The following is a 26,585-nucleotide window of genomic DNA, read 5'->3' as shown; positions in this document are numbered from 1 at the left end:
TAAAAAAGGAGTTAATTTGCTATTCACTGTGTGTGTCATTGTGTAACTGACATTTGGTCAGAATAAAACCTCAAGCTTTGAATACATAGCTTGGGGCACTCCCCCATTAAAGTATAATGAGAATAAAGCTTGAACCAAAAAAATTACTTTCCCCAGGCTAATAATGTTTAGATAGCTAGAAAAATATGGTTCTATCCTAATATCCTATCTTTTAGGAGAATGTATAGTGAACCCCATGTACCAATCTCCTCTTTCTTCTGGCAAAAATCAAATTTTCCCCTGGAGAAGAGTGGGCAGAGGATATATCTATTCATGCCTGCTAGAGATATATCTAGAAAGACTTATGGACAGAAATAATCTACCTGGCTGATACACACAGAAACATCCCTAAAATTTGCATCTATTCATAGAAATATTATATTCTAAAATTAGCTAAACTTGAATTTTAACACAGTCCATGTTGTTTTGATGAATATTGTATTTTTGTTTTAATGTAATGAACCCACTCTTTTTCTTTAAGTTACATTTGTAGCCCCCCCCCATCCTGATTTATAATTTAAGTATCACTACCTATAGAGATAATAAAAGTTTCATAAAGTCCTCATTTAATTCTCTCAATTCTGAGAGTAACTTAAAGGCTAAAAAATTTCTTATTTCAAGAGGATCTAAATTTACCCTAAATATTTATAGAGCAATATAACCCAGTCCTATAACTTCAGACTTCAGATTTCCCATGTGTAGTAATTCTTGGGGAAAAAATAGAAGGGAATGTGGAAAAAAAGTCTCAATCTAGGCTCCCCCAATAAGAAGAGAAGCATAGAGAGATTCATATTTTTCAAAGTTAACAAAAGTTTTAACCCAAAATTTTGAACCTGATTCTAAAGCACTTCTAACAACTGATCAAATTTTACAAAAGAAGATGGAGAAAGAGTAGGTCTCAATTATATAGAGGATTTGGAGAATGTGAGGGGTAATTTTAAGTTATTGTGATAGCTATGTATACAAAGAAGGATAATGGAGACTACAGATGTAATTCGAATGCCTTAGATGACCAACAAATGACTGAACTAAGGAAAAAAGGTCCAATTGTGCTCTGGAATAGTATTACCACATTACCATATTTTCCCTTTGACTATTTTTATCACATATAGTGTTGAGGGAGAAAACCTAGGGATTCAGGAATCCCAAAACTGAAGTTCCCAGGGCAATGTTGCCTGGAATGAATGTACGGACCCAAGCAATCTTTAAATCAAGTTGGCAAAAGTTTGTTGTAACATTTTTCAGTGGGCAGGAGTTCTTAGGGAACCTGTAACCTTACAGGGGTGCAGGAAAAGTTTTTATAGGAGATTTTGAGGTGAAACATGTCAATTAGGTGTTTTGGGGTGGAATTAGGAAGTGGTTAAGAAGTGGTCAGTTCTTAAAGAAACTTGCACTTTTTGTATCTAATGTACAGGTATCTTACCCAGAGTTCAATGGGAAATAGCCCAAGGTGGGCTACAAGGAGGTGTGGTTTTGGCCATGAAATGCCACTAAGTCAACTAATGGTCAGGGCTGACTAGAAATATCCAGTCTGCTTCCATCAATGTTATATTAGACAAGATAAAGGTAAGGGAGTATACATTTGACTATGTGTAGGATACATATCAGTAAGGTCAGTAAGTAGTAAATATTGTTATGGCCCAGTGCACAGCCAATTAGCACATACATAGGTAGTCCCAACTAACAAATTCTATACATACAGATGGCCACAGTATTAGGAGGAGAGATAAGTATTTTGCTAGGGTATGCTGCCCTTGAACTGTAGGGGAACTGCCTGAGAATGTATTTTGAGGATAGGAGAGATGTGATTTTAGAACTGTATGTGATTTTGGAATTGGGGTACAGGCACAGGCACCCAAGCACCCCATCAAGAGTAGAAATTAATCTTGCATCAAAAATAAGATAATACTGATTTTCAGACATTAGTGGAAGACAAAACCAGTTATAACTAGTGGCAATAGAGCTGAATAGTTACTGAATTCTAATGTGTCAGGCATTGTTTCAAACCATTCTGATGGGAAAAAAAAATCAGAGGACATCTACTCAGCCATTTTTGGCCTTTTTTTCTTTTTAATTACTGTTTATTTTAAACTTCATAAAACTCAAATAGCTACTATGAACAGCTTGCTTTTCTTTTAAAGTGTTTAAAAGGATGAAGTAGTATTCAAAACAGTCCTGCTAATCTAATCTTCTTTCTTAGCTTTCTTTTATTTTTTCTCTGTTAGCTAAAAACAAAAAGCCACAAAGATTACTTCCCTCTTTCCTTCCTTCTTCCTTTCTTCCTTCTACCTTCCTTCATTCCTTCCTGTTCTTTCCTTCCTCTTCTTTCCTTTTTCCTTCATTCTTTCTTCTCTTTCCTCTTTTTTTTCTATTTTTGTCTTTTGATTTTCTGTCTTATTTATATATGTCCTTTTGTCTTTCTTCCCACTCTAGCTCCTTCCACTCTCAACACACTTCTTAAATTTGCAAAAGAAAAATGTGAAGAAAGCATCCCTTATAACAACTATACCATCAAGGAAAATTGTTCCCAGCTTGGCAGTAGGTAAAAAAAGCATGTCTCTTTCTGGATCTTTAATCCATCACTTCTCTTGTCAAGGGTTGGTAATAACTTTCATCATTAGACCCAATGTATTATTATTTCTCCTTTCATTGATAAGATACTTCATGCTATTCAAAATATTTTTTTTTTTTGCATAATGTTGTGATTACATTAACCATGCTGTTGTTTCTGCTCAATTCTGTATTAGTTCATGCAGGTCTTTCCAAGTTTATCTGAAATGTTCCATTTCACCATTTATTGTAATGAAATAATATTCCATTGTATTTGAATATGATAATTTCTTTATTCATTCCGCAAAAGATTGAGATTTCAGTTCTTTGCTACTAAATGTCAAAGAACACACAGATACTATATACTACATATATAGTTATGTATGTATGTATATATATATATATATACACACACATACACGCACACATACGTGTGTGTTGTATGAGTGCTTTTCCTCCTTTTATAATCTCATTGGAACATAGACCTAAGAGTGTTATTGTTACATAAAAGATATGAACAGTTTAGTGACTTTTTTGGAATACTTGCAAATTGATTTCCACAACATTTGGACCAATTCATAGTTTAACCAAGAATGTATTGATGTGACTATTCAGAGCCTGTCCTAAAATTGTCATTTTGCTTTTTTGTCAATTTTTGTTTTATTTTTAAAATTTTATTTTTAGTTTTCCACATTCATTTCCACAAGATTTTGAGTTACAAATTATATCCTGATCTCTACCCTCCCCTCACCCCTAGATGGCTTGTATTCTGATTGCCCCTTTCCCCAGTCTTCCCTTTCTCCTGTCACTACACTCATCCCACTGCCTATTGCTTTTCCCCTTACTCTCTTATAGGGCAAGATAGATTCCTATAACCCATTGCCTGTATATCTTATTTCCCAATAGATTGTAAAAACAATTTTTTAAACACTTGTTTTTAGAACTTTGAATTTCAAATTCTCTCCTTCTTCCCTCCCCACCCACCATACTTGAGAAGGCAAGCAAACATGTATCATTATGCAAAACATTTCGATAATAGTCATGTTATGAAAGACTAACTATATTTCTCTCCATCCTATCCTGCCCCCTTTTATTCAGTTTTCCCTGTCCCTTTTCAAAAGTGTTTGCTTTTGACTACCTCCATCCCCAATCTGCTCTCCCTTCTGTCATCCCCCTCTTCTCCCCTTCTCCCCTACTTTCCTGTAGGATAAGATACCCAATTGAGTGTGTATGCTGTTCTCTACTTAAGCTACATGAGAGCAAGATTCACTCATTCCCTTTCATCTACCCCCTCTTCCCTTCCACTATAACAGCTTTTTCTTGCCATTTTTACATGAAATACTTTACCACATTCTGTCTCTCCCTTTCTCCTTCTTCCAGTATAATCTTCTCTCACTCCTTAATTTTATTTTTTTTAGATATTATCCCTTCATATTCAACTCAACCTATGTTCTTTATCTCTTGCTCTATCTATATCTATATCTCTATATCTAGATATCTATTATCTATCTATCTATCTATATATACAGATATCTATCTATCTATCTATCTATATATATATACATATAGATAGATAGATAGATAGATAGATAGAGAGATAGATAGATAGATATATATATATATATATATATATATATATATATATATATATATATATATATATATATATATATATTCCCTTCAATTACTCTAATATGGAGAAAGGTCTCATCAGTTAAAAATACCATCTTTCCATCTAGGAATGTAAGTACAACACTTTAACTTTAGTAAGTACCATATGATTTCTCTTTTCTGTTTACCTTTCCATGCTCCTCTTGATTCTTATGTTTGAAAGCCAGATTTTCTAATCAACTCTGTTTTTTTTTTTCATCAAGAATGCTTGAAAGTCCTCTATTTCATTGAAAATCCATATCTTGCCCTGAAATATTTTACTCAATTTTGCTGGATAGGTGATTGTTGGTTTTAATCCTATCTCCCTTTACCTCCAGAAAATCATATTCCAAGCCCTTCAATATCTTAATGTAGAAGCTGCTACATCTTCTGTTATCCTGATTGTTTTTCCAAAATACTCAGATTGTTTCATTCTGGCTGCTTACAGTATTTTCTCCTTGACCTGGGAGTTCTGGAATTTGGCAGCAGTATTCCTAGGAGTTTTCTTTTTGGGTTTTTTTTTTCAAGAGGCAATTCATAGATTCTTTCCATTTCCATTTTAATCTCTTGTTCTAGAATATCAGGGCAGTTTTCCTTGACAATTTTTTTCAAAGATAATGTCTAAGCTCTTTTTCAATCATGGCTTTCAGGTAATCCAATAATTTTTAAATTATGTCTCCTAGATCTATTCACCAGGTCAGTGGTTTTTCCAACAAGATATTTCACATTGTCTTCTACTTTTTCATTCTTTTGGTTCTGTTATATAATTTCTTGATTTCTCATAAGGTCACTAGCTTCCACTTGCTGCAATTTAATTTTTAAGGTAGTATCTTCTTCAGTGGTCTTTTGGACCTCCTTTTCCATTTAGCTAATTCTGCCTTTCATGGCATTCTTTTCCTCATTGGATTTTTGGAGTTCTTTTGAAATTTGAGTTAGCCTATTTTTTAAGGTGTTGTTTTCTTCAGTATTTTTTTGTGTATTTTTGGATCTCTTTTAGCAAGTCATTGACTTGTTTTTCATGGTTTTCTCACATCCTCATTTCTCTTCCCAATTTTTCCTCTACTTCTCTAACTTGCTTTTCCAAATCCTTTCTGAGCTCTTCCATGGCCTGAGACCAGTTCATGTTTTTCTTGGAGGCTTTTGTTGTAGGCTCTTTGACTTTGTTGACTTCTTCTGGCTGTATGTTTTGGTCTTCTTTGTCACCAAAGAAAGATTTCAAAGTCTGAGACTGAATCTGAGTCTGTTTTCAATGCCTGGTCATGTTCCCAGCCAACTTACTTGACTCTTGAGTTTTTCAGTGGGGTATGACTTCTTGTAGAGAAGCGAGTACTTTGCTCCTAGCTTGAGGGGATGTGCTGTTGTTTTCAGAGCTATTTCTATAGAGCCAGATCTGCCACACCAGCACTCCTCCTTCCCTAAGATCCACCAACCTGGACATGACTCAGATCTTAAGCAGGTTCTGCACTCCTGCTCTGATCCACCACTTAATTCCTCTCACCAGGTTGGCCTGAGGCCAGAAGCAACTAACACTGTATTTCTGTAGCTGCACCACCTCTGATCCCCGGGGCAGGGTCCGAACCACGAACTCCTTATGTGATACCTGAGCAGCCAGCTATTGCTAAAAAAACCCTGCCCCAGCCCCTAACTAAAAAAAAAAAAACAGTTTGCACAAGAAAAACAGACTTAGTTCCTGCCATTTGGCATTCAGTGGGTATCCTTTGCCCCCTGACCCCTGTGACTGTTCTGGGAGTATGGAATGTATGGCCAAGGGAGTATGGCAAGGGGAAGGGTCTGATGCTCAGCAATCTCTGTTTCTTTCCTGAGCGGGCTGAGAGATGTTTCTATCTTGTGTCAACAAACCCAGCTGGAGTGTCACTTGGTCTGCCTATGGCCTTGAAGGATGAAGGCCTCAGTCCCAGACATTCTCTTGAATTCCTTATTCTTATCTTATGTTGTGGGATGTAAATGGCAAATTGGACAGAGAGATCCTGGGTTGTAATTCAGTTGACACTTTGTCAGCTGTATGATATGCTGTGCTTGCAGTCTGTTTAGGAGGTTCCTCTTCATGTATCATGATCATAAAAGTGGAAGAGGCTTGCCAAGCCTGCTAAAATAACATATGCAAGTTTCAAGAGATAATTAACCACTGCTCCTTGATCTATTGTATAAATTTGACTTCTCCACCCCAAACTCTTGGTCATTTTGATTTGGGTTGAACCCTGAATGACTGCCGGCTAGTAAATTCTCCATTTAAAACTTATACTCTATGGTGTGTCTCACTCGCTCTTGGTATAACACTTATACTCTGTTCTTGCAGCTTTTCCCACTAACCTTCTCTGTTGTCTTTGGTGTTTGTGGGTTGAGAAGTCTGGTAACTGCCACAGGTCACTGATTCAGGGCACTAGGGCCTATTCTGCCCAGCTCCTGGTCTGGTTGGTCCTGCCTCTGCCCACTCTGGACTCCCCTCCCCTCTGCTCCCCACCACTCCCAGCTCCATGCGTGGCAGACCTCACCCAGCGTATATCCAGGATGTCCTGGGCTGGAGCCCTGCTTCCCTCTGCTCTTTTGTGGTTTCTGCAGTTCTGGAATTTGTTCAGAGCCATTTTTTATAGGTTTTTGGAGGGACTTGGCGGGGAACTCACGCAAGTCCCTGCTTTCCAGCTGCCATCTTGGCTCTGTCCCCCTTCTATACCTATTTAAAAACAAATAGTAATATCCATGGTACAATTAATGGGAAGTGTGTCTCTAATTTTTCATTAAATTTTTATCTCAAATTTTTTGTATATCTCTCTTATTTTATTTTATTTTTCCAAAACACAGCTCCTTATTTTTTTAATTAATTTTTTAAAAAAAATATTTTGCAACACTCAGTTCCACATAATTTTGAGTTCCAGATTTTCTTCCCCCACTTCCCCCTTCACAAAGACTATATGGAATCCGATATATCTTCTACATATAACTTCACATTGAACTTATTTATGTAATAGTCAAGTTGTAAAGAAGAATTATGACCAATGGAATGAATCATGAGAAAGAAGAAACAAAACCAAAAAAAAAAATAAAAAGGGGGAGAAAGTGAGAGCAAACAGTGTGCCTCAATCTGCATTCAGACTCCATAGTTCTTTCTCTTGATGTGGATAGGCTCTCTCCATCATGAGTCCTTGAGAGTTGTGTTTGAAACTTGTATCGCTGAGAAGAGTGAAATCTATCAGGATTATTCATCACAGAATCGATATGTCTGTGGTTGTGTATAGTGTTCTCCAGGTTCTGCTGCACTCACTCAGCATTATATCGTGTAGGTTTTTCCAGGTTATTATGAAGTCTTTATCTTCCCCATTTCCATTACCTTCATATACCATAACTTGTTCAGCCATTCCCCAATTGATGGGCATCCACTTGATTTCCAATTCTTTGCTACTACAAAAAGAATGGCAATAAATATTTTTGTACATATGGCTCCTTTTCCCACTTTTGTGATCTCTTTGGGATACAACCCTAGAAATGGCATTGCTGGATTAAAATGTATAAACATTTTTATAACCCTTTGGACATAGTTCCAAATTGTTCCCCAGAATGACTGAATCAGTTCACAACTCCACCAACAACGTAAAAATGTTCCAATTTTCCTACATCCTCTCCAGCATTTATTATTTTCCTGTTTTGTCATGTTAGCCAATCTGACAGGAGGAATGTGGTACCTAAGAGTTCTGTTGATTTGCATTTCTCTAATCAGTAGAGATTTCATGCATTTTTTTCATACAGCTATAGATATCTTTAATTTCTTCCTCTGAAAAGTCTGTTCATATTTTTGACCATTTCTCAATTGGGGAATGACTTGTATTCCTATAAATTTGGCCCAGTTCCCTGTATATTTTAGAGATGAAGCCTTTATCAGAGACACTGGTTGTAAAGATTTTTCTCCCAATTTTCTGCTTACCTCCTAATCTTTGTTGCATTGGTTTTTTTTTTTATAAAAAAAACCTTTTCAATTGAACATAATCAAAATTATCCATTTTGCATTTTGCAATGCTCTCTATCTCTTGTGGCATCATGAATTCTTTTCTTTTTCATAAATCTGATAGGTAAACTATTCCTTGCTCTCCCAAATTGCTTATGGTATCAGCCTTTATTCCTAAATCATGAACCCATTTTTACTTTATTTTGGTGTATGGTGTAAGATATTGGTCTATGTCCAGTTTCTGCCCTACCATTTTCCAATTTTCCCTGCAGTTTTTGTGAAATAGTGAATTCTTAGCCCAGAAGCTGGATTCTTTGGGTTTATCAAAGAGTAGACTTGACTTCTGTGTCTTGTGTCCCTATCCTATTCCACTGATCCACAACTCTGTTTCCTAGCCATTACCAGATAGTTTTCATGACTTCTGCTTTATACTACAGCTTAATATCTGGTATGACTAGGACACTTTCCCTAGCATTTCTTTACTTTAATACTCCAGATATCCTAGACCTCTTGTTCTTCCAGATGAATTTTGTTATTTTTTTTTTATCCAGCTCTGTAAAGTAAGTTTTGGCAGTTTGACTGGTATGGCATTGAATAGATAGATTAATTTAGACAAAATTGTCATTTTTATTATATTAACTTGTCCTAAGCATCAGCAACTGATATTTTCCCATTTATTTAGATCTTACTTTATTCGTGTGAAAAGTGTTTTATAATTATGTTCATATAGGACCTAGGTTTGTCTGGGCAGATAGACTCCCAAATACTTTATAGTGTCTACAGTACCTTTGAATGGAATTTCTCTTTCTATCTCTTGCTGTTGGGCTTTGTTACCAATGTATAGGAAAGCTGAGGATCTATGTGGGTTTATTTTATATCCTGCAACACTGCTAAAGTTGTTTATTATTTCAAGTAATTTTTTACTTTATTCTCTAGCATACTCTAAGTAAATCATCATGTCATCTGCAAAGAGTGATAATTTACTTTCTTCTTTGCCTATTCTAATTCCTCCAATTTCCTTTTCTTCTCTTATTGTGACAGGTAACATTTCTAGAACCAAATTAAATAATAGGGGTCATAATAAGCATCCTTGATTCACCCCTGATCTTATTGAGAATGCATCTAGCTTATTCCCATTACAAATAATGGTTGCTGATTGTTTTAGGTAGATGCTATTTATAATTTTAAAGAAGGTTCCATTTATTCCTGTGCTTTCTCATGTTTTTAATAGGAATGGGTGTTGTATTTTTTCAAAGGCTTTTTCTGCATCTATTGAGATGATCATATGATTTCTGCTAGTTTTGATCTTGATATGATGAATCATGCTAATATTTTCCTGATATTGCACCAGCTTTGGATTCCAGGAATAAATGCTACCTGGTCTTAGTGTATTATTCTCATGATAAGGTGCTGCAAACTTTTTGCTAATATTTTATTTAAAATTTTTGCATCAGTACTGATTAGGGAAATTGGTCTATAATTTTCTTTCTCTACTTTGTCTCTTCTTGATTTGGGTGTTAGTACAATATTTGTTTCATAAAAAAATTTGCTAGGGTTCCTTCTTCACCTATTTTTCCAAATAGTCTATAAAGTATAGGAATTAATTGTTCTTTAAATGTTTAAAAATTCACATGTAAATCTGGCCCATGAGATTTTTTCCTGGCAGTTCATCCAAGGCTTATTCAATTTCTTTTTCTGAGATGGGGTTATTTAGGAATTTTATTTCCTCTTCTGTTAAACTAGGCTGTTTATATTTTTGTAAATGTTTATCCATTTCCCTAAGGTTGTCAAATTCATGGGCATACAATTGGGAAAAAATAATTTATATTTATTGTTTTAATTCCCTCTTCATTGGAGGTGAATTAAGCTTTTTTTTTCAGTTCTCCTGTCATACTTTATTATCAATCCTCTGGAATTTTCATGGTTCATTTCAACATTACATAAGGTGTTTCAATATATAGAAAAAGAAAACATCCCACCAAATTTCTCCTGCAAACAAAGCATGGAGAGATTACAGTCCCATTTCATCAAGGTAATGCATTATGGGATTGAACTTACATTAGACATTCACATTTGGTTCAAAATTAAGTAATACACTATACTAATAACACGAACAATAAAAATAATACATTTCTATCAGTAGACTCAAACAAGGCTTTTGACAAGGTAAAAGGCCTATTCCTCTTTTTTTAAAATTTAATTTATTTAATATATTTAGTTTTCAGCATTGATTTTCACAAGAGTTTGAATTATAAATTTTCTCCCCATTTCTACCCTCTGCTCTACTCCAAGATAGCATATATTCTGGTTGCCCTGTTCCCCAGTTAGCCCTCCCTTCTGTCACCCCACTCCCCTCCCATCCCCTTTTCCCTTCCTTTCTTGTAGGCAAGATAAATTTCTATGCCCCATTGACTGTGTATCTTATTTTCTAGTTGCATGTAAAAACATTTTTTTTTTTTGTTTTTGAACACCTGTTTTTAAAAATTTGAGTTTCAATTTCTCTCTCCTCTTCCCTTTCCACCCACCCTCCTTAAGAAGGCAAGCAATTCAACATTGGCCAAATGCGTATCATTATGTAAAACCCTTCCACAATACTCATGTTGTGAAAGACTAACTATATTTTGCTTCTTCCTAACCTATCCCCCTTTATCCAGTTTTCTCCCCTGACCCTGTCCCCTTTTGAAATTGTTTGTTTTTGATTACCTCGCCCCCCCACCTGCCCTCCCTTCTATCTCCCCCCCCCTTTTTATCTTATTTCTCCTACTTTCCTGAGGGGTAAGATACCCAATTGAGTGTGTATGGTATTTCCTCCTCAGGTCAAATCTGATGAAAGCAAGATTCACTCATTCCCCCTCACCTGCCTTCTCTTCTCTTCCTACAGAACTGCTTTTCCTTGCCACTTTTATGTGAGATAATTGATTCCATTCTATCTCTCCGTTTCTCCCTCTCTCAATGTGTTCCTTTCTCATCCCTTAATTTGATTTTATTTCTTTTAGATACCATCCCTTCATCTTCAACTCACCCTGTGCCATCTCTCTCTATATATACAGATATATATATATATATATATATATATGTATTTGTATGTGTGTGTGTATGTATATATACACACACACATATATGCATACATACACATGCACACACATATATATATATACATACACACAAACACATATGTTCATGTATATATATATATATGTGTATATATATGTTTGTGTGCATATATGTGTGTATGTATGTATATATATATATATATATATATATATATATATATATATATATATATATATATATATTTTCATATTCCCTTTAGCTAATGTAATACTGAGGTCTCATGAATCATTCACATCATCTTTCCATGTAGGAATGTAAACAAAAAAGTACAACTTTAGTAAGTCCCTTGTGATTTCTTTTTCTTGTTCTTTTTCTTGATTACCTTTTCATGCTTCTCTTGATTCTTGTGTTTGAAAGTCAAATTTTCTATTCAGCTCTGGTCTTTTCACTGAGAAAGCTTGAAAGTCATCCATTTTATTGAAAATCCATATTTTGCCTTGGAGCATGATACTCAGTTTTGCTGAGTAGGTGATTCTTGGTTTTAATCCTAGCTCCATTGACCTCTGGAATATCATATTCCAAGTCCTTCAATCTCTTAATGTAGAAGGTGCTAGATCTTGTGTTATTCTGATTGTGTTTCCACAATACTCATATTGTTTCTTTCTGGCTGCTTGCAGTATTTTCTCCTCAATCTGGGAGCTCTCGAATTTGGCAACAATATTCCTGGGAGATTTCTTTTTGGGATCTATTTGAGGAGGCAATATGTAGATTCTTTCAATTTCTATTTTGCCCTGTGGCTCTAGAATATCAGGATGGTTCTCCTTGATAATTTCTTGAAAGATGATATCTAGGCTCTCTTTTTGATCATGGCTTTCAGGTAGTCCAATAATTTTTCAATGATCTCTCCTGGATCTATTTTCCAGGTCAGTGGTTTTTCCAATGAGATATTTCACATTGTCTTCCATTTTTTCATTCCTTTGGTTCTGTTTAATAATATCTTGATTTCTAAATAATGTCACTAGCTTCCACTTGCTCCAATTTAATTTTTAAAGTAGTATTTTCTTCAGTGGTCTTTTGGACCTCCTTTTCTATTTGGCTAACTCTGCCTTTCAAGGCATTCTTCTCCTCATTGCCTTTTGGGAACTCTCTTTTGCCATTTGAGTTAGTCTATTTTTTAAGATGTTGTTTTCTTCAGTATATTTTTCAGTATTTTTTTGGGTCTCCTTTAGCAAGTCATTGACTTGTTTTTCATGGTTTCCCCGAATCTTTCTCATTTCTTTTCCCATTTTTTCCTTTACTTTCTAACTTACTTTTCCAAATCCTTTTTGAACTCTTAATGGCCTGAGACCAGTCCATGTTTTTCTTGGAGGCTTTTGTTGTAGGCTCTTTGACTCATTTGACTTCTTCTGGCTGTATGTTTTGGTTTTCTTTGTTACCAAAGAAAGATTCCAAAGTCTGAGACTGAATCTGGGTGCATTTTCACTGCCTGGCCATGTTCCCAGCCAACCTACTTGACCCTTGAGTTTTTTGTTGGGGTATGACTGCTTGTAGATTAAAGAGTACTTTGTTCCAAGCTTGGGGGGATGTGCTGTTGATTTTAGAGCTATTACAGCCAGCTCTGCCACACCAGCACTTCTCCTCCCCAAGAACCCCCAACCCGGACTGGACTTAGATCTTTAGCAGGCTCTGCACTCCTGCTCCTATCTGCCACTTAATTCCTCCCACCAGGGGGCCTGGAGCTGGAAGCAACTGTAGCTGTAGTTCCGTAGCTGCCTCAACTCTGCTGCCACTGGGCGGTGGCTGAACCGTGAACTCTATCACCCTGTCCCCAGCAGCTTTTCCCACTAACCTTCTCTGTAGTCTTTGGTGTTTGTGGGTTGAGAAGTCTGGTAATTGCCCCAACTCACTGATTCAGGGCGCTACGGCATGCTCCGCCCAGCTTTTGGTCTGGTTGGTCCATGCAGCCCATGTTGGGCTCTGCTCCGCTTTGCTCCCAGCTCTGTGAGCAAAAGACCTCACCCAGCAACTATGCAGGCTGTCCTGGGCTGAAGCCTTGCTTCCCTCTGCATTTTGTGAGTTCTGCAGTTCTAGAATTGGTTCAGAGCCATTTTTAATAGGTTTTTAGAGGGACTTGGCGGGGAGCTCATGCTCGTCCCTGCTTTCCAGCCACCATCTTGGCTCCACCCCAAATTCACCTTTTTTTTTATTTTTGATACTGACTATTTGATTTTCTTCTTTCTTTTTTAAATTATATTAACTAAAGGTTTGTCACTTTTACTGTTTTTTTTTATAAAAACAGTTCTTGATTTTATTTACAAATTTAATAGTTTTCTTGATTTCAATTTTATTAATCTCTCCTTTGATTTTCAGTATTTCAAATTTGGTATTTAATTGGAGATTTTCAATTTGTTCTTTTTCTAGCTTTTTCAGTTGCATGCCCAATTCATTAATCTCCTTTTTCTCTATTTTATTCATGTAAGCATGTAGAGATATAAACCTTCGCCTAAAAACTGCTTTTGCTGCATCCCATAAGTTTTTGTATGTTTTCTCACTATTATCATTTTCTCGAATGAAGTTATTAATTGTTTCCAGGATTTGTGCTTTGTGGCACTCATTCTCTAAGATTAGATTATTTAGTTTCCAATTAATTTTTAACTTATTTTTCTATGGTTCTTTATTACAAATAATTTTTATTGTGTTATGATCTGAAAAGGATGCTTTGACTTCTTCTGCCTTTCTGCACTGTGTTGTGAGTGTTTTATGGCCTAATAAAGGCTCAATTTTTGAGGATGTTCCATGTACCACTGAAAAAAAAGTATATTCCTTTTAATCCCTGTTCAGTTTTTTTCCAGAGGTCTATCATATTTGCCTTTTCTAAAATTCTGTTCACCTCCTTAACTTATTCCTTGTTTATTTTGAGGTTAGATTTATCATGTTCAGAGAGGGGGAGGTTGAGTTCTACCATTATTATAGTTTTGCTATCTATTTCTTCCTATAGCTCCCTTAACCTCTCCTCTAAGAATCTGTGTGCTATACCACTTGGTGCATATATGTTAAATAATGATATTGCTTCATTGTTTATGGTGCCTTTTAGCAAGATGTGATGTCCTTCCTTATCTCTTTTAAGTAAATCTGTCTTTACTTTTGCTTTGTCTGAGATTAGGATAGCTAGCCCTGCTTTTTTTTTTACTTTAGCTGAAGCACAATATATTCTGCTTCAGACTTTTACCTTTACTCTGTGTTTATTCCTCCATTTCAAATGTGTTTCTTGTAAATAGCATATTGTAGGATTATGGTTTTTAATCCTTTCTGCTATCTGCTTCTGTTTTATGGGAGACTTCATCCTATTCACATCCACAGTTATAATTGCTGTCTGTGTCTTTTTCTCCATCCTATTTCCCCCATTTATTCTTTTCTTTCTCCCTTTCCAATTCTACTCCTCAACATAGTTTTCCTTTTGACTGCTGCCTTTCTCAGTTCACCCTACCTCTTGATTCCCCTCCCTTATCTTACCATTTTCCACTTACTACTTTTTCCCTTCCTTCTTACTACCCTGCTCCCTTTTTTCCCTTTTCCCCTCCTGCTGCCTGTAGGACAAGTTAGATTTCAATACTGATTGGGGTATGTTATATAGTTCTCGAACCAAATCTGATGAGAGTAATCCTCAAATACTGCTCTTCTCCCTCTCTTCTTTCCCTCTGCTACAATATGATTTTGTGCCTCTTCATGTGATGTAATTTACCCTTTTCTACTACCTCCTTACCTCTTTTCCCAGAACCATCCCTTTATATCTCTTAATTATATTTTTTATCATTATATCAGTTATTTTATACTGATATCCACAGTCTGTGAATATCCATTTCAATTGTCATAATAAGTATACTATTCTCAAGACTGACAAAACAAAATAATCCTAAAGAAGAATGTAATCAATTAACCTTATTGATTAACCAGCGTTTCTTCCCTAATTTACCTTTTTTATGTCTCTCTTGAGTTTTGTATTTGTAGATCAAATTTTCCTTTGAGCTCTGGTCTTTTCGTCAGGAAGGTCTGGAAATGCCTTATTTCATTAAATGTCCATTTCGTACCTGGAAAATTATGCTCAGTTTTGCTGGTAGTTGATCCTTGTTTGTAGTCCACGCTCCTTTGCCTTTCAGAATATCATATTCCAATTTCTCCTGTCATTTACGGTAGAAGCTGCAAGATCCTGTGTGATCCTGACTGTAGTTCCATGATGTTTGAATTGTTTCTTTCTAGCTGCTTGCAGTATTTTCTCCTTCACCTAGTAATTGTGGCATTTGGATATAATATTTATTGGAGTTTTCAATTTGAGATCTTTTTCAGGTGGTGATCGATGGATTCTTTTGATGACAATTTTACCCTCTCATTCTAGAACCTCCGGGCAATTTTCCTTAAGGATTTCATGGAAGATACTGTCCAGGCTCTTTTTTTCATCATGGTTCTCAGGTAGACCTATAATTTTTAAATTGTTTCTCCTGGATGTATTTTCCAGGTCAGTTGATTTTCCAATCAGATATTTCACATTTTATTCTATTTTTTCTTTCTTTAGATTTTGTTTGATTCTTGATGTCTCATAGAGTCATTAGCTTCTACTTGCCCAATTCTAATTTTTAGTGTTTTGTTTCTTCCTTTATCTTCTCTATCTTATTTTCCATTTGGTTCATTTTATTTTTCAATGATGCATTTTCTCCACTTATATTCTGATTTTCCTTAACCAATTCCCAGATTTTACCTTTTAAAGATTTGTTTTCCTCATTGAGTTTTTTTCCATATTTTTTCCATTTTTTCTTTTACCTCCCTAATTTGGTTTTTAATGTCCTCTATGAGTTCTTCCAGGAATGCTTTTGGGTCTGGAGACTAGTTCACTTTCCCTTTTGATGTTTCAGATGTGGGAGTAGTGTCCATACTGTCACCTTCTGAATTGGTATTTTGATCTTCTCTGTCTCCATAGTACAAACCAATCTGCTTTGGCTTCTTAGCGTGTTTTTTCATGGTGTTCTTTTTTCCCCTCCTGGCTTCTAAAGTGGATCTCTGTTTCTGAGGCTCAGGGGGCTCTGTCCCAAGTTTCTTGTGTTGGAATCTGTGGGTCTGCTCACTGGTTTTATGTTCTGTGGCCTCTGGTTTCATAAACTGTGGGAGATGGGTGATCTGGCTGCTTGGATTATCCTCTTCCCAAGGACTGTTCTCCATAATTGGTGGTCTCAGCTCTTGTCTGTGCTAGTGTCTGCCACTTCCCCTGGCTGTGCAAAGCCATGTCTGGGGATCTGGCATTGATGTTAATTAGCTCTACCCCCTAGGGCTCAGTTACTCTTGTTGTTCTGCTGAGGTAAGGGCTGCTGGAACACCACTCTTCCTGCACTAGTCTCCTTCTGCCACCACAGGAAGGGCCCTCTCCCACACTTCCCCTGCTACGAAATCCCCCTTCTGGCTCCTTTGTTTCTCCTGAGGTATTATTCTCTGGGTTTATTCAAGGGAGGGATGTGAGCCATTTTAACTGGCCATCGTGGGTCCCAGAAGTTCAAGAAGGAGAGTTTCAAACCTTTAGAGTATTGGTTGAAGGCCTCCAGGCTAGCTGCTTCTGTGGCCACAGGCTCTGCTCTTCAACAGACTCTCATCCTCCTATTTTAAGAAAGCAAGTGGAAACATAAACTTTGTCCACTTACCATACTCTTCTCTAAGAGGCTACTGGGACTTTATTTTTCACCAAGTAATTATGCATTTTTGATTTGATTATTTCTGTTAAACATTGTGCTTCAACAAGGATATATACACTTAAATTGAATGATTTGGGATTTCAGAGATTAATATTTACTACTAGGTTAGCTATGGTATGATTACAAAGAAGAATCAGCAATGTAGCAGAGAGGAAAAAAGGCTTACAAATTGATAGATAAATTAAACAATATACAGTGCAAATAATTAACATGTGGCAAAGAATAAAAGAGGCTTTTAGTTATTATAGATGAATAATTCATTTTATTGTTCTGGACAGAGATATTGTTTATTTTCATTTTTCATTGTAGAAAAACACCTCAACAATGTAACTTAACTGACTTCATAATCACAAAATGGACAGCTTATTAAAATGTATATATGTTTCTTCAAAATCAAAATAACCAACTGAAAAATATTAAATATCATCACTTAATTTAGTCTTTTGACCAAGAAGTCAAGATTATCTAAAACTAAGTTAGCTAATTCTATTCACTTTATGAGGACCATGATATAAAAAATGTGGAGGATAGATATTTTGGACATATTTTTAAAATGTGAGTAAACATGCACGAAAATTCTTGTCTTATACCTAGATTGCGTTTTAAAACTAAAAGCATTTAAATTGAGAATTTAAGGGAAAAATAACTTTTCTATTAATTGCTTGACTAATTGCCACAGCTCTCCAAATTTTTATGGAAAAATCTGGACATTTTCAACTGTTGATCCTTTTTATTCAGTTTTAGGACGACCAAGAGTTTGGTAATTTTATCAGTGAATCATAGTTGTAGGTGTGAAAGATAACTTAGACATGATTTAAATCAACCATCTCATTTTCATTATAAGGAAATAGACCCAGAGAAGAAATGTGACTTGCCCAAGGACAAAAAAAAAAAAAAAAACTAGTGAATACCAAAAACTGAGATACAAAACTAGGTTATATGTATCCAAATCCATTTTTCCAATGTACCTAAGGAAGACATGTGAAAAATTATGTTACTCTACTCCATATCTGAAAAACAGTTCTGTTGACCCAACATAAGGTGCTCTTTCTATTGAAGAACTTCTGAGTTTTTTTATTTGCCCTTATATCATAATCCAAAGACCATGATGTCATATCTCTATCACCCTGCTGTCAAACCGTCATGTATTTCTTGTATTCTACAATTAGAATTTAGCTCTTTGTAACCAAAGAAACTCATCATTTTATATTTGTATTTCCCATACACAGTGCTTGGCACATACTAAGAGCTTAATAAATACCTTTTCATGAATTGACTAACTAGTTAATCTGGACACTATATGTTTTATCCCTTGTCTCCCTCACCACCACCTCCAAACCAGGGTTAGGAAATAATTTCCATGGATCCACCCACCATTTCTTATGTATCCATTTTTGTAACCACTAATACATTTTCAATATTGCTTTCTAGAATCAAGGTTATAGCCAGTGGCCATTGATCAGAGAAAAGGCATATGGCAGGGATTATGTATTTGCAGGTATATAAATGAGGCAAAAAGTTCTATTTATGTTGTTCCTAAAAGGCTAAAACTATCATGATAACATGAAAATTGAATAGTTGCATCAACAACAACCTTTATTTTATGAAAATAGAACACTTGTTAAATGGTGGTATTTCATTGATTTAATCAACTTCAAGTAAGGGCAGAAATTATTTCACTAATATTTTTGTCTTTCCAGTGTCTGTAACAGTAGCTGATATATAGTAGGTAATTTTTGTTGTTGTTTTTGAATCAGTAAGTAGAAACAGCTGGCAAATTACTGTGTACTATTTTGGGAACAAAGATTATTGAATATTTTTGATTGATACTGAACTTAAAATATATTTCTTGATAGCTAACATAATATCGATCACAGTTGTAAATAACACTTTACTGACTCCACACATTAATTTCTAATCAAATGACTTATTACTCAGAAAACCACTAGATGCTTCAGCATGGTCAAAAACATCACCTGGAAATGCATCACCTCAAGTTAAACTTCTCTGAACATAACTTGGCTGAGCACATGACATCAGATAGACTTGATTTACAAGACATTGCATCTTTGTGTGATTTGCTAGAATTTATATTTTATTCTTAGCCTACATCTCTTTATAAAGAAGAGGAGTGAGAATATTCTTGTCAAATTAGTGAAACATAATGCCTTATTCTGCTCCTCAATTTGTAATGTTTAAGACCAATGGTTCAGCCCTTTTTATCTTGATATCATTGTAACAGCTTGTCCCTTTGCTATTTCATGTATGTGTGTATATGTGTTTGCACTAGCACAGTACTTTGAAGAAAATTGACCATGGTTAAATATTTATCAATAATGATGATGCCAGTGATAACTAAGGACTTGGGGTCATAACATATATATTTTAGGAGATTCACAGGTTTATCATTCTGCAATATTTAGTGTCTTAACAATAAATCTTTGCTCATATGTTGGCTAAGTCTTGTAGCAATAGACGTATATGCCGCTACTACCTTGGTTAAATTCTGTGGAATTAAAGAGTGCTTTCAATCACAAAGGAATTTCAAAATTTAATTGTGTGATTTCCAATCCCAAGGCAGTTTGTTAGACTTATGTAAATTGACCAGCATATATAGTAAACAAGTGAAGTTATGCATCATGAGAGTTCATATTCACCTTCATTAAAAGGTTGTTGCTATTCCTTAAGTAGACAGCAGCTTAATTGAGATAGGAACTGTTGAGAAAATTGAATAGGGTTGCCAAACATATAATAATTGCAGTTAGGAATTTGGGAGAGAAATGGAATAGAAGAGACTAATAATTTACCACAATGTCTAAAGACTGAGAATTAATATTCCTGATGTTTAGAAAATTTTAGTTAATATAGGCATTGAACCTTAAGATAAGTTTAGTATTCATTATTTTTATTTATTAAAAATGATACCCAACTTAGTTAACTTTTTCATAGCACTTTTGTGCCTAGCACTATGTAATTATTATCTCATTTGGTATCCACAACAACATTGGGAAGTAGGTACTAATGTTAAGTTCATTTTATAGAAGAGGAAACTGAGACAAACAGAGGTCAAATGACTTGCCTAGGGTCACATATGTAGTATGTGTCTGAGTCTGGATTTGAACTCAGGTCTTCCTGATTGAGGTCCAATAATCAGTTCACTTACCATCTGTTAAGTTTATAGTAGTATATGATAATATGCTCCCAGGGGATACTGAATTTGGGATCCAGTAAAATAATGATGAATATATTTTATTGTATTAAAATGTAATGGACCACATGATACCATTAAATCTCTAGTATGATGGCTTGGTCAAATCTTTTGAGTTGAAATGTAGACTTATCTTAGCACAGCGCAGTTTAGCTTCGCTCAACTCTCAGCTCCCCAACCTTTTTTTCTTTGCTTTAAGTCAGCTTTTCCAAGTCTTAAGTGGCAGTGTGGGCTTTGAGTTTTGCCTTCAGATCCCACCCGAATGCCTCCAAGGTTTCTTCTTGGACTATGCTTTGAAGTGTTTTAGGACACACTCTTCAACCTTATGCTGATTGACTCCAGTGTTCCAAATTAGGATAGCTTCTGTGAAATCGCCCACCTCCATTCACCATGAGGAATAAATGATCATTTTTGACAAACAAGTCACAGCTAGCCAATAGACATTCATTCCACATCCAACAGTTTTAGATATTAGGATTTGTTTACCTACTAATTTCAGAGCCCTTTTATAAGTCATATGCAAATTAGACTAAAAATCGGACACTGAATATCTTTACTCTGCCTATCTTTTCTTTCTGGAATGCTTTCTAAATCTTTCTATCTTCCTTCCTTCCTTCCTTCCTTCCTTCCTTTCTTTCTCTTTCTTTCTTCCTTCCTTCTTTCCTTTCTTTCTTTCTCTTTCTTTCTTTCTTTCCTCCTTTCTTTCTCTCAAACCATTTACACATACAAATTCGTATCAAAATGAAGGTGGTTCAAGGACCAATTTTTTATAGTTCCTGGAGTTCAAATTTTGACCTTCTTATCTTCTCTCTCTGAACTAATTCAAACTGCCCTGTGCTAATTAGACTCCAAGAGGGCAAGTGTAATGTGGTTAGCATATAACTAGATCTATTCTGTAAGAACGACCTATAATAGACATCCAAGGACTTATTTAGTGTACAAAAAATCATTTTATTCTTTGATCCTGCCAAAATAACCACAATGGAGAATGTGGCCTGACTATAGCATGCCAGAGTAGGATGCACTGTTGTTTTCAGAGCTATTTCTATACAGCAAGCTCTGCCACATCAAATATGACCTCTAGCTCCTACCCCTAATTCATAATTTTGGTACTTTTTGTGGGGATGGGGGAGAATTCAAACTGTTGTACTTTACACAAAAAATGCAACTAGATGAAAGGGCAAAAAAATGAGAAAGTAGATAGAGGAATTTAAAGTGTAGAGAATTCTGAGGATAATTAATTCAGAAAACTCAATCCAAATCCCTAGTTTGCAAAGTTAATGCAAATATCTTTCTTCCTGGAGCTCTGAATAATATTACAAAAAAGGAAATAGAACAAGTTTTTCATAGAATTTTATCCAAGGCTGATATTGAAACAACATGTTAGAACAAATGGATATTAAACTCATAATCATAACTGAGTTTCTTTTATCAATATTGACACTTGATAGCTATGCATGTGTTAGAAATAGAGAGATACAGATGTGGATAGATAAGTTGATGATAAAGAGACAGGCAGATCGATAGAAAGATAGATATACAGACAGACACAGAGATAGTTTGAGAGATAAATAAATACAGTCTTCCATATTTATATCTAAAATTATCTATATCTGTTTTATATTAATATCAACTTTGACATATATATCATCTATACTATACTATGATATTGACATTTATATCATTATAGATACACATATGTTGCTATATATCATATATGTATATGTACATACACAAACATAAGTCTATATATCTATGTATCAATGCATGCCTATATGTGTAAGTATATGTGTTTATAAATATATATCCAATGCATTAAGAACTCAAAGATGACCAATATCTTACTGTCTTCTAACTACTGGCTAAGGTTACAATGATGCATGCCCTGTTCCATTTGAGGCAGACTAGATAATATCTATTTTTTTGCTCTAAATATATGATTGTATGGTGAAAGAAACACCTTTGTATTAGTAACATAGCAAAATCATTTTGATTAAATAAATACTTGAACTTTAAATAAAGATAACTCTCCCTGTCCATTGTCATATGTGGTACTGAGCTGGTAATATTGAAGGCATGATTTTACCTTTATCTTTTGGAGTAGGATGGAGAAGCAGTAGTGAGGTTCAGTGAATAGAGATTAGTGTAGTGTTAGAGAAGTAAAGAGAAATATGGAGGAACTTGGGAACATAGATACAGAACTATCAACATCCTTAGAGTTCATTTTGTCAACATATTCATTTTGAAGATGAGGAAAGTTAGACTCAGAGGTAAAGTAATTTTGTGCAATTGCACAAATAGTGATAGGTCTTCTGCTCTTATTTCTTTCCATCTCTCATCTCAGACAGCTACTCTGAGGAAGCACATCTGATCCTTTTCTATGATGTGCCTAGATATACCCTGGTGTCTTAAGACCAGGATATATCAATAATGAAGTTTAGGGGTGCTGATACGGTTTAATGGTGCTGTGACCCCTAAAATTTTAGGGTACAGGATGATATAATCTGGAATGAGTTCACAAACTCAAAATACCTCCAGTGAAGTGGCAAAGTTTATTGTGATGCAGAAACAGTTACTTAGGGAACTTGCAACCTGCTTGGAGTGATTTTAAAGTTTATAGGGACAAAGGGAAAATGCCAAGGATGCTAATTATTTGAGGCAGGGTGAGATTTGGAAGTGGTCAGTAAAGCAAGTAATCTGGGTGCTGAGCTCCTGGAATGTATGGGAAATTTTAAGGAGTTAATAAATATAGCTTTGTTGAGAGGACAAGATAGAAGGGTTGCCAGAACATGATCTTGGGGATCTGGTGCTAGGAAATGAGTCCTTGGGTCAGCTCCCCTGCTCCTGGATGGATAACGTTTATCTGAGAAATTATAGGGTTAGGTCTGTGTGTGCTGGGTGTGTGTGTGTGTGTGTGTGTGTGTGTGTGTGTGTGTGTGTGTGCGCGCGCAACAGGGAGAGATTTTCTACGGGGGTGGAGTAGCTGTGTTACTTCCAGAGACGTGGTCTTTGCCTTTTTTGGGGGGTCCAGGACCCATCACCCCATCATCAATGTTAATCTAGTACTGTACAATTTGCAAGTAAGTTTATTTTTAATTTTAAGGTCATTAAGAATTATAGCTGATTATATGTTATTGCAATAGATTTTTGATGTTTATAATGAGACAGAAATTTTCCAGAAATCCACATGCCTGCAAATTGTCATTAAATACCTATATTTTGAAAACCAATTATTTACTGATTCAAGTTAAGCTTACCACAGATCAAAAGATTCTACAATTTTTATTTCAGAATGGGAGCCAATTATATCCTCCCCCACCCAATCTGTTTAAATCCAGGAAAATAGATAGAAAAGTTTAATGAAAGGACACTGAAAGAAAAGTGATAACAACAGAACCTAGGAGATAATCAATATTTAAGGGGTGAATGAGATTACAAAGGGATCTTCAGATAGGTACAAGATGAGAGAATATAATGAAAAGGCAATTTAACCAAAGTAGATTATAATTGGGATGATGCGGAAGAGGCAAGTGTGTTAAAAAAAAAAAACTATAAAGAATTTAGGATGATAGTTAAAAAAAAGAATTGGCAAAAGGGGCCTAATGCATAACTTTGGAAAGAGCAGTTTTAGAAGAGTAGTGTTTGGCCGCCAGCTTCCATTGCCCTCTGTTTTACATAGCCTTAACATAAGTATTCCAATGGCATAGGTGACACTGCTTTTAAGAAAACAAATCAATTTTAATCCCCCCAATGATACTATCATTGCCTTCTAATTCAGTTAGTTACCAGGTAAATTTATTGGCAACTAATCTGTATATTTAAGGACAAAGGCTTTTGGCTTAATTATATTAGGAATCCAAGCAAGGAAAGTATCTTGATGCTTGACATAAATATTTCATGTAGACCTAACTTTAAATGATTGCACCACATAAATGAAAATCATCATAGGATCATAGGATTTAGAGCTGGAGGGAATCACTATTATGCATCTTCAGTGTGGAGAAAAAATATTATCTATGAAATGTTTCCTGAACTGAGTGCATAATGTTATTGTAAATGATTTAATTATGGTACAATGAAGATGACAATAGTGAAATCATTGAGACAACAGTGAAAAGACACACAAGCATTTGTTTGGGGAACAAAAGCTGTTTCTGGCTCCTATGGCCCCCTGTCCTTGAGAAAAGCTTGTGAATGAATAAAATGCTGTTACTCATCATAAGAAGTAAGTCATCGAGGAAAGAAGTATCTAATATTTATCAAGATAGTTGATGAATGAAATATCATGCAATTAGCAGAAATAGCTATCAAGTAGGAGGAGGGGATTTAAGCAAGAAATTTTAAAAGTTTGGAAAACAGTGGCAAATATGCATTTTTTACATTCTTGTGAATCTTTAGATAGCTACAAATAAAACTGCTTTGGTATGAAACATTGCTTTCTTTTATATACAGAGACAGATTGTCTTTGACAGCTTCAGGTAGGTATCTGATGAAGTAATTTATAAAACGTTTACTATTCCCCAGGTGTGTGCCTGCTGAACAATGCCTTAACTAATGCATTTCAACCTGCAATCTATGCAAGCTCTTTCACCACAGGAGGTGTGATAAAGTTCCTCTAAATCCAGCATATGTTGCATTAAATAAATGTGCATAGTGCGTTAGATATTTAGGCACCATGACATATAATGAAGGCATCAAGGCCAAATATGTAACCTTGAATGAATAACCTCAAATCTTCAAAGGATATAATCACTAGAAACCTCAGAGAATAATACTGATCTGGAAATAATCTTAAAGCAATTCTAATGTCGATCACAGTGTCAGTTTTTCTTCACATTCATAATGAAGGGACTAAATTTCCTATTCTTCTTGAGAAGGAAAATGTCTTACTGCATTCTATGTAAAAACAGACTTCTACATCTATGTTTTACTTCTATATTTATTTATTTTACATTATTTCACATCTGGCTCCTCTCCTACCATTTTATTAATTCTTTGATGTCTGGGATGCTGCTGCAGTAATTCCTGTATCCTCCATAGCAGTTAGCAGAAGTTTTGCAAGTAAATAATGTCCAATAAACATTCCTCAAATGAAATTATGATTAATAAAACTTATACAATTAGCCATTTACAAGAAAACAATGAGCTAGATATTGGACAGTGGACATATAATAAAATGGTTATTGAACTGACACTGAAAAAAAGTTCTTCCTTTTCCAAATATTTGCATTAGAAAATATGCCAAATCATAATCATATAATTGCAAATAATCAGCTTTTGTGGCAAAACGTGTCTTTTTTTCTCCTCTATCTCTAACTTATGACAATAACAACATTTAGTTCCAAAGAAATGTTATGAAACTATTTTATTATATCCATTTTATGTATAAAGTCATTGTCATTTTAAAGGGAAATGGTATATACCTCTTTTAGAAGGAAAATTTCAGTGATTTCAGCAATCTGATACCTCATATGCTAGCTGATTCACATGTAATTGTATCTGTGTATGTATATACATATATACGGAAATGTATTGTTCTTTTCCTCTGTTCTTGAAGAGAACCAAAATGACATCACTATGCTAGAGTCAAGTTTCAGTGTGTTCAGCTGTGGCTGATCATACCAATAGAAGCCAGGAATGTTCTACCACAGGCTGAGCACAAATAGTCCATGTGAACATTTGGGATGGATTCTCTAAATTTGTGCATCTTGAGGTTTTTTTTTTTTTTTGAACTATTTTCATTCTGCTTTGCTCATAGAACACAGCACCTTCTCTGATGTGGGCATGCCAGGCTGAGTGGTCTGGTGATAGTGTCTCCCATGTCACACAATCAATTCCAAAGTTCTTAAAAGAAACTTTGAAAGTGTCCTTCTATCACTTCTTCTGACCACAATGTGAATTCTTACCCTGGGTGGGTTCTCCATAAAAGTCTTTTTGACAGGTATATGTTTTGCATTGGAACAATGTGGCCAGCCCATTGGAGTTGCAATCTCTGAAGTAAAGTTTGAATGCTTGGCAGTGTAGTTAGAGAAAGGACCTCAGTGCCTGGTGTCTTTAGAATCTTCCTAAGATGATTCAAAAGGAAGTGATTGAGTTTCCTGACATGGCACTGGAACGCTGTCCAGGTTTCACAGGCATATAACAATGAGGTTAGCACAACAGCTGTGCATATCTTCAGTTTGATAGTCATGCTTTCTTGAGTTCTGGATAATGGACAATGCTCTCATGCTTTCCTAGTCACCAATGGAGTGAAACAAGCTTCTGTGCTTGCTCCCATGCTTTTTAGCATGATGTTTTCAGCCATGTTATCAAATGATTACAATGAGGATGAACACAGCATTAATGTCAGTTACTGTAATGATGGTAAGTTCTTCACCTTGAAAAGGCTACA

Source organism: Trichosurus vulpecula, chromosome 4 (assembly GCF_011100635.1).
Source record: "Trichosurus vulpecula isolate mTriVul1 chromosome 4, mTriVul1.pri, whole genome shotgun sequence".
NCBI classification, from domain to species: domain Eukaryota; kingdom Metazoa; phylum Chordata; class Mammalia; order Diprotodontia; family Phalangeridae; genus Trichosurus; species Trichosurus vulpecula.
This window is presented reverse-complemented; position numbering follows the sequence as displayed.